The sequence below is a fragment of the Geotrypetes seraphini genome, chromosome 2, assembly GCF_902459505.1.
Source record: "Geotrypetes seraphini chromosome 2, aGeoSer1.1, whole genome shotgun sequence".
Taxonomy (NCBI): Eukaryota; Metazoa; Chordata; class Amphibia; order Gymnophiona; family Dermophiidae; genus Geotrypetes; species Geotrypetes seraphini.
Genome location: NC_047085.1, coordinates 186,033,090 through 186,044,637, shown reverse-complemented (window position 1 = coordinate 186,044,637; position 11,548 = coordinate 186,033,090). Strand labels below are relative to the sequence as shown.

Sequence of the window (11,548 nt, the reverse complement as noted above, 5' to 3'; positions counted from 1 at the left end):
CTGAACTTGTTATCACTTCTTGCAGGACTTATAGAAAGGCACACCCTATTCTCGGAAAATGTAAAGATGGCCTAATCCAGCTATGGTATAACATGTTGCATTAAGGTGGTCCAAAAAATTAACACATTTCGTTTCCACAAAGCTAAATATATTCATTTATTTGAAAATGAAAAACACACAAAATTTTACTTAAAACAAAGTTTAGGGGTCACCCCACCTCGCTTGTTTTTTTTTTTGGGGGGGGGGGTTAACTACAACTAAGTATATTTTAATTCTTGTGCACTCAACAAATTAATCAATGATCTATAACAGTGGTTCCCAACCCTGTCCTGGAGGACCACCAGGCCAATCAGGTTTTCAGGATAGCCCTAATGAATATGCATGGAGCAGATTTGCATGCCTCTCAGTTCCATTATATGCAAATCTCTCTCATGCATATTCATTAGGGATAGCCTGAAAACCCGATTGGCCTGGTGGTCCTCCAGGACAAGGTTGGGAACCAGTGGTCTATAACATAAGAGCTGCCTTTGATGCAGAAGGAAACCTCTTATGGTGGCTGGCCACTAGCCACAGAACAAATTGCTTCTGCTCTTCATCTTTTGTCAATGTATAGTTGCATTTTTCAATGAAGCTTATCCCTATTTCTGCTGCATCATTAACAACAATCTGTTTGGATGCCCGATTCCAAAGTTCATTGAAAACTGGATCGTCAGTCCATTCTGTGGGATGTTTCTTCAGGAATATTTTCACTTTTGTTGATCCTCCTTCAATCAAGAGATCAAAAAATGACTGTGTTCTCTGTGTTGCAAGACTTTCAAAGGTCATAGGTCCTGTTTCATCTGTACGCATGAGATGTTGTGGAATGTCTGGCAAATTTTACACCATTCATAGCTTTGTTTCTTGTGTAATTCTGTCACTATAAAAAGCAAGTGCTGCTAGGTGCTTGTACGGAAACCAAAGATGTCTGTAAATGGCTTTGAGTGCCTTGTTTGCAAAAGTCTATGCATTGTGTCAGTATCTTGGTTCGATCTCTTACCTCCATCGCCAACTTATAGTTTTCCGGTAAAGGTTACTGGTAAAAGTTTCTAGTAAAGGTTACCGGATGAAAACTGATCAGTCGAAGAACATCTAGTCCACATGGCAGCCTAACAGTTGACAGCTGACAGACTGACTTCCCAAGGAGCCAGTTTTTGGGTGCAGATTGCAAGCTAGATGACACCATACAAACTAATTATGCACAGTCATCTGCTTACACAACATACAAGCAAACAGTGCCTGCTGGGGTGACCTCTAAATATTGTCTAATCAAGATGAAATTTGACACATGAATAAGCCATATCAAGTGGACAAGGTTGATTTTTTTTTTGCATACTACCATGGACCACCCTAATGTTACATGTCCTGAGCAAAGCAGTGGCCACATTTGCCACAGCTGTAAAATGGCTGATATTCCTTTTTTATATATACAGTATGGGGCTCATAATAAAAAAAAAAAAAAACAACATCTAAAAGTGGCCTAAATGGGTACTTGGTTGATCAAAAAGCCTGATCGTCCAAGTACCCATAATCAAAGCTGGTTTTAGACATATCTAAAACCAGCTTAGGCCTTTCTCCTACCTCTAAACGCTCTCGACGCACCCCCCTCCCATGAATTCCCCCCTGAACCCCCGATAGGCCCCCCTCCCGCCGACCCTTGAGATTCCGCTGACCCCTCAAACTCCCCCACCCCAATCCCACTCCCTGTACCTTAAATTCATTGGCCGGACGGGTACCAAGCCCGTCCATCCGGCAGGCCAGCCATCAATTGAATGGCTGGTCTTAGGGCCTGATTGGCCCAGGTGGCTCAAACCACGCCCACAGATGGGGCCTGAGGCGCTTGGGCCTACTGAAATAGGCCCAGTAGTCTTAGGCCCCAAATGGGAATCATTGTGGCTTACATAAGATTCATAAGGTTAGCAACATAGACATTATGAATCATAGCAAGAATATAATGAAAACAGATGCATTTTTAGCACCTTCCTAAATTGAAGATAGGAGGAGGTCTGATGTAAGCAGGTCAGGAGGCAGTTCCAAATTTTGGGGCCTTGAAACTCGAAGGTGGATATTTGAATAATTATTTCCTCTGATACATCGGTCCTCAATTAAACAGCTTTTTGGACTGTTGCTACTTATGGGTGAAGTTGGGCAGAGGTTTTACCTTGGTCCTACTTGGTCCACACAAAGGGCATCAGAAATGACCCTTTGGTGTGGCCCTTTCAGTGTGGCCCTTTGGTGTGGGCCCCCCTCCCGCAATATGGCATCCCCCTGCGATCCATCATCCCCCTGCTCACATCGCCCCACCCTGCCCCCGCAGCGATCCAGCTTCCCCATTCACCCACCCAACCCAGATCATGTGACTAAGGCTCTGCCCACAGGAGGGGCCTAAGGCAACTGGGCCAATTCCGGTTGGCCCAGGCACCTATAGCCCCTCCTGTGGGTGGGGACTTAGGCGCCTGGCCCAATCAGGCCCTAAGGCCCACCATTCGGGCGATGCAAGCCTTCCCGGGCAGACAGACTTAGGAGGGAGTAAGTAAGGGAGGGGTGTGTCGCAGGGTCGCAGGTTTGGGGGGCCGATGAGGGGGGTCGGCGGGGCAGACATGGGGGGGGTGAATTATGAGCAGGAGGGGTCGGGCTCCTTCCTGCCCATATTGGTTTGGGGGGTGGATCGCGGCAGGAGAGATTGCCTAACTCTCCTGCCTTGATAGCGATCCCCCAAAGTGCCACGAACCGCGATACTTCAGGGTGAGGATCGCGGCAGGGAGATGAGGCATCTCTCCTGCCACGATCCTCACCCTGAAGTGCCTCAGTTCGCAGCAGTTCGAGGATCGCTATCACGGCAGGGAAGATGAGGCATTTTTCCTGCCACGATCATTACAGTGGGGGGTGGGCAGAATACCAGGGCTGCTGAGCTGATCACGGTAGCCGCGATCAGCTCAGCAGCCCCTTTCCGGAACTGTTTTGACTTGGTCTAAGACAAAACGCATAAGTTCCGACTAGGTAACCTGTTCAAGGTTTTGATTATACTTGCTGTATGACTAGGTCTAGGTTGGCCTACCTCCCGCCCACCTCCCGCCCTTTCCCCTTATCTAAAAACACCTCTTTTCTCTCTAGGCATTTAGAGGCAGGGGAAAGGCCTTAGCTGGTTTTAGATATGTCTAAAACCAGCTTTGATTATCGGTATTTGGATGACCTGGCTTTTAATCGTCTAAGTGCCGATTTAGGCCCCTTTTTGGATGTGTTTTTTTGTTTTTGATTATGAGCCCCATAGTATTTAAAATAGATACATGATAAAACAAATACATAATAAAATAGACATATAATAAAATAAACATGCAAAGAATCCTCAGAAAGATACCATAGTTTAGTGTTAATTCATTTCCTCCTTGGTTCCAAATTATTGTGGACTAAGCTATTTTCTGATTTATTATAGGTTTACTCTGCAATATATTCTTATTTCTCATATCAAGAATGTGTGGTTTTTTTTATTGTAATTGTTTAAATCTATAACTGAAAATTAATAAGAAAAAAAGAAAACCCCACCTTATCATAAGCCTATAGGCCAGGATGCCTGTGATAAAAGGCACCACAACCCAAGCTAATATCTCTTCCACTCATAATCTATCACTCCTCTCATACATCCCCCTCCTTCTGATGTAATTTCCTTTTTCTGGTAGGTCAGGATACAGCATAGGGAAGGCTCCAGGCATCCTCAGGCATTGTGTGCAGATTGCTGCCACTTCTGGAGCATGAAGAAAGACCAGGGGGCTTGAGAAAGAGAGAGAGAAGATGCTGGACCATGGGCAGAGAATGTAAGAAAGAGAGAGGGAGATGATGGTCCAGGATTTTGGTATGCTTTATTATCCGCAGAGAAAGGGGCTTGAGAGAGATGGGGGAAAATATTGAATCACTGGGGGGAGGAAGTGGAGGAATCACAGGTGGAGGAGAGAGAGAGAACTAGATTGCAGGCAGTGAGAGGAGGCACCAATGCAAAAGTTGTTTTAGGGTGCCACAGTTCCTTGATCCAGCCCTATAGACGATGTTATTCTGTCCCTATGTTTCCCAACTCTTCAACGGGTTTCAATAGTACTGCATCAGGGTCGCTTATCATTTCTGTAGTACTACTAGATGTACGCAATGCTGCAAATTAAACAGACAAACAGGACAAATAATGGTTAGGGAAGTTCTCACTGAGGGAATGATAAAACAGGCATGAGTACTTTGGAATGGAGTTAGGAGTTTAAAGCAGCCTCGAAAAAGTGGGCTTTTAGCCTAGATTTGAATACTGCTAGAGACAGAGCTTTTCATTAGCCACACTCAGTTTGTCCTTCACAAACTTTTCTGATCTCAGTATTATTCTAAAATACTTACAATCGACTGGTAGGCCTCATTTTGAAAATACATTGCATTTGGGCACCACCATTCATGGTGCCCTACAATTCTCTGTCCAGTAATGTTTTATCCATATTTTTCTGGTGAGTGCATGCTAAAATATTGAGTTTTCACACCATTAGTGCACAACAGGTTTTATTTTCTCTTTGCTGAATTGATATAAGGCTTCAAAATACATCAAAAACCAAGTTAGATAACCCTCAGTGGAGAGATTGGTGCTAATGGCTATAGCAAAGACCGAAATGTAGAAAAGATTTCAACTCTATAAAGAAGGAAAGGAAAATAGCAAAGGTAACAAAATTGTTCCCAATGGTACCCAGTGAGGTTGCAAAATCAAAGTACAAATGTCTTCCTTGAAAAACACTTAAACATAATTGCACTAAAGTGTAAGGAAGGCTTTTATAATTCTTCAAATAAGCCTTGCTTTGCGGATAGGCCATCTGGTGATTTGTGACTCCCTAGTGCTCAGTCCTTGGACAAGCACTAGTTTATGCTGTACTCATTTCACTCAAACCTTCACATCTGACAAAATCAAATCTTCTCTATTTGTCTGGAATTACTAGTTTTCATCTTCACATAGTCTTTTCATTAGTCACTAAATCTCTGTTTAACTCTGTATAGCACAATGTGTTGTGTTTTGTTTTGGTTTACTTTTGTAGTACCTATTCTTTTCAACATCTATATGTCTACTTTAAAACTTTTGCATCTATCTCCCTTTGAAATATTATATGCCTATGCAGATGACATCTTTGTCCTTCTTGAGATAGATTTGAATCTCACAAACCTCACTGAGAATATAATAGCATGCATAATGAAACTTCAATCTTGGCCCTCACTGTGCAAATGAAGCTGAATGAGTCCAAAAGAAAACTACTTTGGCTTGGCCCAAAATTAGATCAACTACCTTCGTCCATTTAAATGCCTTCTGGATCTTCACTGCAGATTGAATTCTCAAGTAAAGTTTTGGGTGTCATTATAGACTCAACTAATCAATAAAGTGAATTAGCCACCAAATAAAGATATGTAGAAAACTAATCACTGGTTCCTCAGTTTGCCACACAATGATAGAGTATGGTAGCTGTCCTCATAGGAACTTTATAGCGTGTATAGTTTTCATTATTTTTGTACTTTTCTTTTCCTTTTTTACTTTAGTATATTCAATAATTTATAACTCTGAGATACTTATGCCTAGTATGTTATCATTTTTAGCAAAAGTGGTGATAATAACAGTCACTTAGCTTTAGTCTAGCTCTGGGTCTAGCTCGATCCCCACCGACGCGTTTCACACTTTCATCAGGGTCGGGGAAGGAGAACGCTGAAAAAAACAACGACATCGGATACATTAAAAAAGAGCTTTTAAAGTAGAAAAGACCCAGTCATTTAGAAAACAAATTATAGTAAAAACTATTAAGCATACCAGAGCAGAATCTTTTCCTAGCTAAACGCTAGATCCATAGTTAAAGAGCCGGAAGTGTAGCCATTACGGTTTGAAGGGGCTAATAAACTGAAAAAACCCCGGTCACATGACCCAACTTTAACCTATGAAATCAACCGAAATTGATCTTTAACAACTAAAACCAGACTGTCCTGAAGAGGTAATCATATGCTCGCTGTTAACCAATCAGTGGATAGGTTCAATCCATAAGGATACATAGTGTTGAGATTATACATCCACCGAAGTTCTTTAATATTTAAACTATGCTCATAGTATGCTCACTGGCTCCCAGTAATCTCTAGGGTTTACTTTAAATGTGCCTGCCTAACATTTAAGATCTTGCATGGCATTCTTCCTCCTTTAATTCCTCTATCTTGGAATTCTGCGAGACCTGATATTACCAGATCTATGCAAAAGCTTAGATTATCTTTCCCCTCGTTAAAAGGCATTATCTATATTGGAAAATTAGGGAAATCTCTTTACTTTTAAATCACTTAGCTTTGGAATAATTTTCCTGTCCAGCTGCGTAACTTGGGCTCTTTCCAATTATTTTGAAAACATCTGAAAACATGGCTATTTTCAAAAATATAAATTCCGCTGCTCTCTATATAATCACTAATTCTTATTATATTTTCCTTTCTTTAAAACTCCTGTAAACCGTGCCGAGCTCTATCTCTATAGAGGAGATGTGGTATATAAGCTTAAGGTTTAGTTTAGCACACGTAAGATGAAATATTTGCACACTGACATATTTTGTATCCCATAAGACTGATTTCAGTATTCAGTCATCCTGAATTTGTAATCATCCTCAGGTCTTAACACCAACCTGTTGCTTCATTGCAGCCTTTATAGTGGGGAAAATTATCAAGAGCAAGAAAACTAACAATGAGATTTTCTTTCAAAAAATGCAAATACAGGAATATTATGAGTGGGTAGTTAGTAACCTATGTTAAGGGAATATCACACAATATTTGACACCTGACATGCATTAAACAGCAATATAGTATATTATTTTACTATATAAGGTAATGTGGACTATATAATAAAGAAATACAAAGTATGCAAATCAAATAAAGTTGCACTGAAATCACAAGCTTTATTATTCTAAGCAAAATCATGCCAATTTTGAGAGAACATTTTTTTTTTGGCCAATCAGGGACTTCCTTAGGCTCCTTCCTAAGGAAGTCCCTGATTGGCTCAGATGCCTCAAGCCCCTCTCAAGGGAGGAACCCAAGGTGTCATGATGCACCGGGGAGGAGCCTAAGGCCCAGAGTTGTCGGAAGAAAGGAGGAACAGGTGATGTTTTGAGTACCTCCTGCTCCCAATTTTAAGGTATGAGTTACAGGGCACGGGGGCGGGATGGAGAGGGAGGCTTCTGGTGGCAGGAGGGAGTAGGCATCCCTCCTGCTGGTTTTTTTCAGGGGGGGAGAAGGGTAAGTTCTTCATGGCAGGAGGGAGTGGGCATCCTTCCTGCCATTTGTGGGTCACTGCATTTGTTGAAGGGCACGCATTTGTCAGGGGGGCACACGTTTGTCAGGGATCATTGGGGGAGGGCTGGCGGGGGTGGGTTTTTACATTTTTTTATATGGGACAGATATTTTGTGTGTGTAATACATGCAAAATATTTGTGCCATTAAAAAAAATGAAAAAAAAAACCCCCGGCAGACCTATCGATAACACAGTTACCGATAGGTCTACAGCAATGTATATGAATCTACAGCAATGTAAGTGAATCAATCGCTTGGCTATTTTGCATGGGATTTTACTAATTTGCATGGCCGGATGGGATCAGAAAATGGGCAATAAAGGGGCAAAACACGTGGTGGATCATTTAAAGAATTGGGTTGATTAGCAGCGATCATCGCTAAACCTGTTATCGACGATCGCTGACTTTAGTGAATCATGCCCTTTATTTGGCAGCTTGACCTCTAGTGGTAGTACTACAACACTGCTATTAGGAACTATTTTGGACCCAGTAGTTAGCACTGTAGCAGGCAGGAGAGTAAGGGAGTTGGGGTGGGGGTTGAGTGATGCCTTTGGAAAATAGGTGGCTTGGGGGTAAGAGATCATTTCAGGGGTAGAGAAGGGGGAGGGGGGTTGAATGGCAGGTAAATGATGCATTTGGGGGTAGGGTTTTCATATGGTTCTAGAAAAAAGAGGATGGATTGGGACATCCGGGTTTTATTTCCACTGAAAGCAATGGAAGTAAGGAGGCCTGATGAGACATCTGGGTTTTAATTCCATTGCTTTCAATGGAAGTAAAACCCGGATGTCTCAATCCATACTCCTTTTTCTGGAGCCATATGGTAACCCTAGGTTGGGGGAGCTTGACTAAGAGCTAAGTGATGTCTTTGGGAGATGGAATGGGTATAAGCAGGTATTTATACCAATGGTAATTGGAATATAAGCCTTTAGGGTGGAGGATATTTTTCTTGCCTAAGAAGGTGAGTGACATCTTTGAGAGAGTGGGGGTGGTATACTTAACTGAGAGGTGTAATGTTTTGGGGATGGGGAGGGGCTGGTCTATGCACCTACACAATAAACCTTTACAATGGCTACTTTGTAAATGCTATATGGAGTATTGGTTGGCGTATTAGCCACCCAGTAGTCCAGAAAGAAAAATAATGCAGTTTGAAATGTTAATCTAAAGCTATGTGATTTATTTTATCAAGGGAGTTAATAACTCCAGTGGTCCATTAAGCCTGAATATAATGAAACATTTTACCACAGCTTATTTACAAGTCTGTACTGAGAGAAAGAATAGCAGTTGTTGGACTAGCCTGCATTTTTGCAATGGTTATGCTGTTTTCAGACAAATAGTCAAATTTTCTTTTCAGTTACTGGAAATTTTCATTATCAAGGCCTCTGAGAACAGCAGCTGTTCAGCAGAGTTAAATGCAACCAGCTTTTTATAACAATTTTTTTTAGAACTAAAGAAAACCTTCAACTTGTACACTCATGAGATAAGTTTCCTTTCTTCAATTCTTTTTAATCACCAGCATTGATTTTTTTTTTCTTCTTTTACTCTATGTCTAACTTTTTTCAACTTGTTGGCAGATGTAGGCATTCACAACTTGACATAAGATATAAACAGTACCTACTCTTAAATTGGCCCAGTGCCTTCCATGAGTGCTCTTGCTATCAGCCCTGATGATTGACACTACAGCTCACAAAGTTCCAGATTCACACTAATATGCTTTTTATGTCTGTTACCGTATGCCCAATATACAGCATGCACATACATTTTTCTGAACAACTTGCACGTGGACATCAACACCCAAATGCACAAAGCTCAGACACCGTGGTAAAAAAAAATACCATGGTGGGAGCGATTTTTCTTTTACTGGCGATGCTCGGCACAATAGCATACAAATTATGTGCATGCTATTTGGGCAGAGAATCACTGCTATAAGGATGGAGGAACTGTGCCTGCCTCCCATGAGGAGGGCCTTAGGTGCCTGAGCCTTAGGCCCCTTCAAATGCATTGCTGGAAGGAGCCTAAGGCCCTGATTGGCTCAGGCACCTAAAACCCCTCCTCATGAGCCAGTATTGCTTGCAAGGAACCCTTTTGTATATCGAGGCCAAAGTGAGAATTCATGTAGGTGAAAGAACTAAGACTATAAGCCATGGAAAATTGAAACAAAAGCATAGGTCAGAGTTCAATTCAATGATGTAAAAGGCCTAAGGGGGCAGTTCTTCCACAGAACACAATTGTTTAGATGGCCCAATAATAAGGGGTGAGAGTGGACACTTAATATGTTAATAGAAAACTAGCACAATTCCAATATTGACATATCTAGGGTTATCAGATGTCCAGATTTCCCCAAACATGTCCTCATTTAGAGGACATGTCCGGAGGTCCGGATGGCTTTTCAAAGCCTGGCACTTTGTCCGGGTTTTGAAAAGCCTCCTCAAATCGCATCTGGCAGGCAGAAAATCCGCGTAAGTACAGATTTCCTCCGTGCCCGACAAGAGCAGGCAGTGGGTGGGGGGGGAGGGGGGCTGGGGCAGGGCTAGGACGGGACTGGGGGTGGGATTAGGACATTACAGGGCGATGATGGGTGGAACTGGGCGGGCCTGAGGGTGGGTCTAGGGGGGGGGGTCCAGATTTTCCGACTGGGAAATCTGGCAATCCTAGGCATATCTACAATTGCCTAGCCCTATTTACACCTGCTATAGAGCTAGCATGAATGTAGCAGACACGTAGGCAACTAGCTGCATTCTCTAAGTTTCCCACCTAAATGTCAGTGCCACACATTATGCTATTTAAGCGTATACTAGTAAAATACCAATTAGGTATTCTTCTGGCATCTACATAGGTAAGTGTTCACTTAGGAGTGAAGATTTTAGTATTCTGTACATTTTCATTTTATCATCAGCATAAAAAAAAAAAGGATGGGTCCCCTAGCTAATCATTCTAACAATATTAACTGTTCATGGCGGTAGAGAAAATGGCTTCCTCCTAACCTTTTACTAGTTTGGTCAATTATAGGACACCTGGAATAAAGAGTGAGTTATTCTAAGCTGAAATACTGAACTTGTTTGGTAACTGTTAAATATCTAATTTAAAATTGTACAAGCTTGTACTTTTTGTGTTGAAGCTTATGTTGTATAGCCCAGCCTTACCACTAGACCAGGGGTGTCAAAGTCCCTCCTCGAGGGCTGCAATCCTGTCGGAATTTCAGGATTTCCCCAATGAATATGCATGAGATCTAGTTGCATGCACTGCTTTCATTGTATACTAATTGAGCTCATGCATATTCATTGAGGAAATCCTGAAAACCCGACTGGATTGCGGCCCTCGAGAAGGGACTTTGACATCCCTGTACTAAACATATACATTTGGGGGGGAGGGGGGGCATAATTATGGGGCTGGTGTAGCAGTCTGGTCATTAAGGAAGACTTAGCCAGGCTGGACCTTGCCTTGAGCACATATCTGCTCCTCAAAAACAGAAAGTTGTAGGGGCTGAGAAGTGGCAAGCCTAAGGTACAGGCATGTACTTGAAGTCCTTTAAATTAGAATTATTTAGGTAGGGTAATCAAAGCCCCAGGTGAGTACATTTAACAAGCAATAGATGGACCCTGCTCAGAAGAGCTTACAATCTAATTTGGGCAGACAGGACTTATAGGGGATGGGGAGTTTCTTGCAGAGAAAATGATAGGATGGATAGGTAATTTTATGGTGAGTGGGAATTAGTAGTTGAAAGGAGTCTCGAAAAAATGGGCCTTCAGTTTGGATTTGAATACTGCTAGAGAAGGAGCTTGACGTGATGACGTAATAATCTGGGCGCTCAGAAGGTGAGAATGGATTGCTGATTCATTCTGATTGTGGATGCAGTCCAAGGCAATTTGAAGGAGCAGTATAGTGCTTTAGTTGATGAGATGGGGATGATGGATCGTGACATAGTGCACTATCCTATTCAGAGAGAGACTAGAGAACTTAGCATAGCTAGAGATGTGGTGAAAAGCAAAGGGGCAAAGTGAACATTTGGGGACTGATTTATAGGGCATTTTTCCCGCATTCTGGATTTCCACAAGAGCCATCGAATCTATTTGCCAGAATGTACGTAATTCAGCAAGATGACTCCTGTCAGAATAAGAAATCCAATAAAATTTCTAATGCCTTTTAAAATGCTGAGCGGTATACATTGCATACATGAATCAAGACAATGATGTAATTGTTGG

At 42.0% G+C, this 11,548-nt stretch overlaps 1 long non-coding RNA gene across 1 annotated transcript in view; it reads right to left on the bottom strand.

Annotated features, from left to right (window-relative positions):
• Window positions 1–3,266: 3,266 nt before the first annotated feature.
• Window positions 3,267–11,548, bottom strand: part of LOC117355645 — a 35,901-nt gene continuing 27,619 nt past the window's right edge. The window contains exon 3 of the long non-coding RNA XR_004538420.1: window positions 3,267–4,176. This is a non-coding gene — a long non-coding RNA (uncharacterized LOC117355645). The remainder of the gene's footprint in view (window positions 4,177–11,548) is intronic.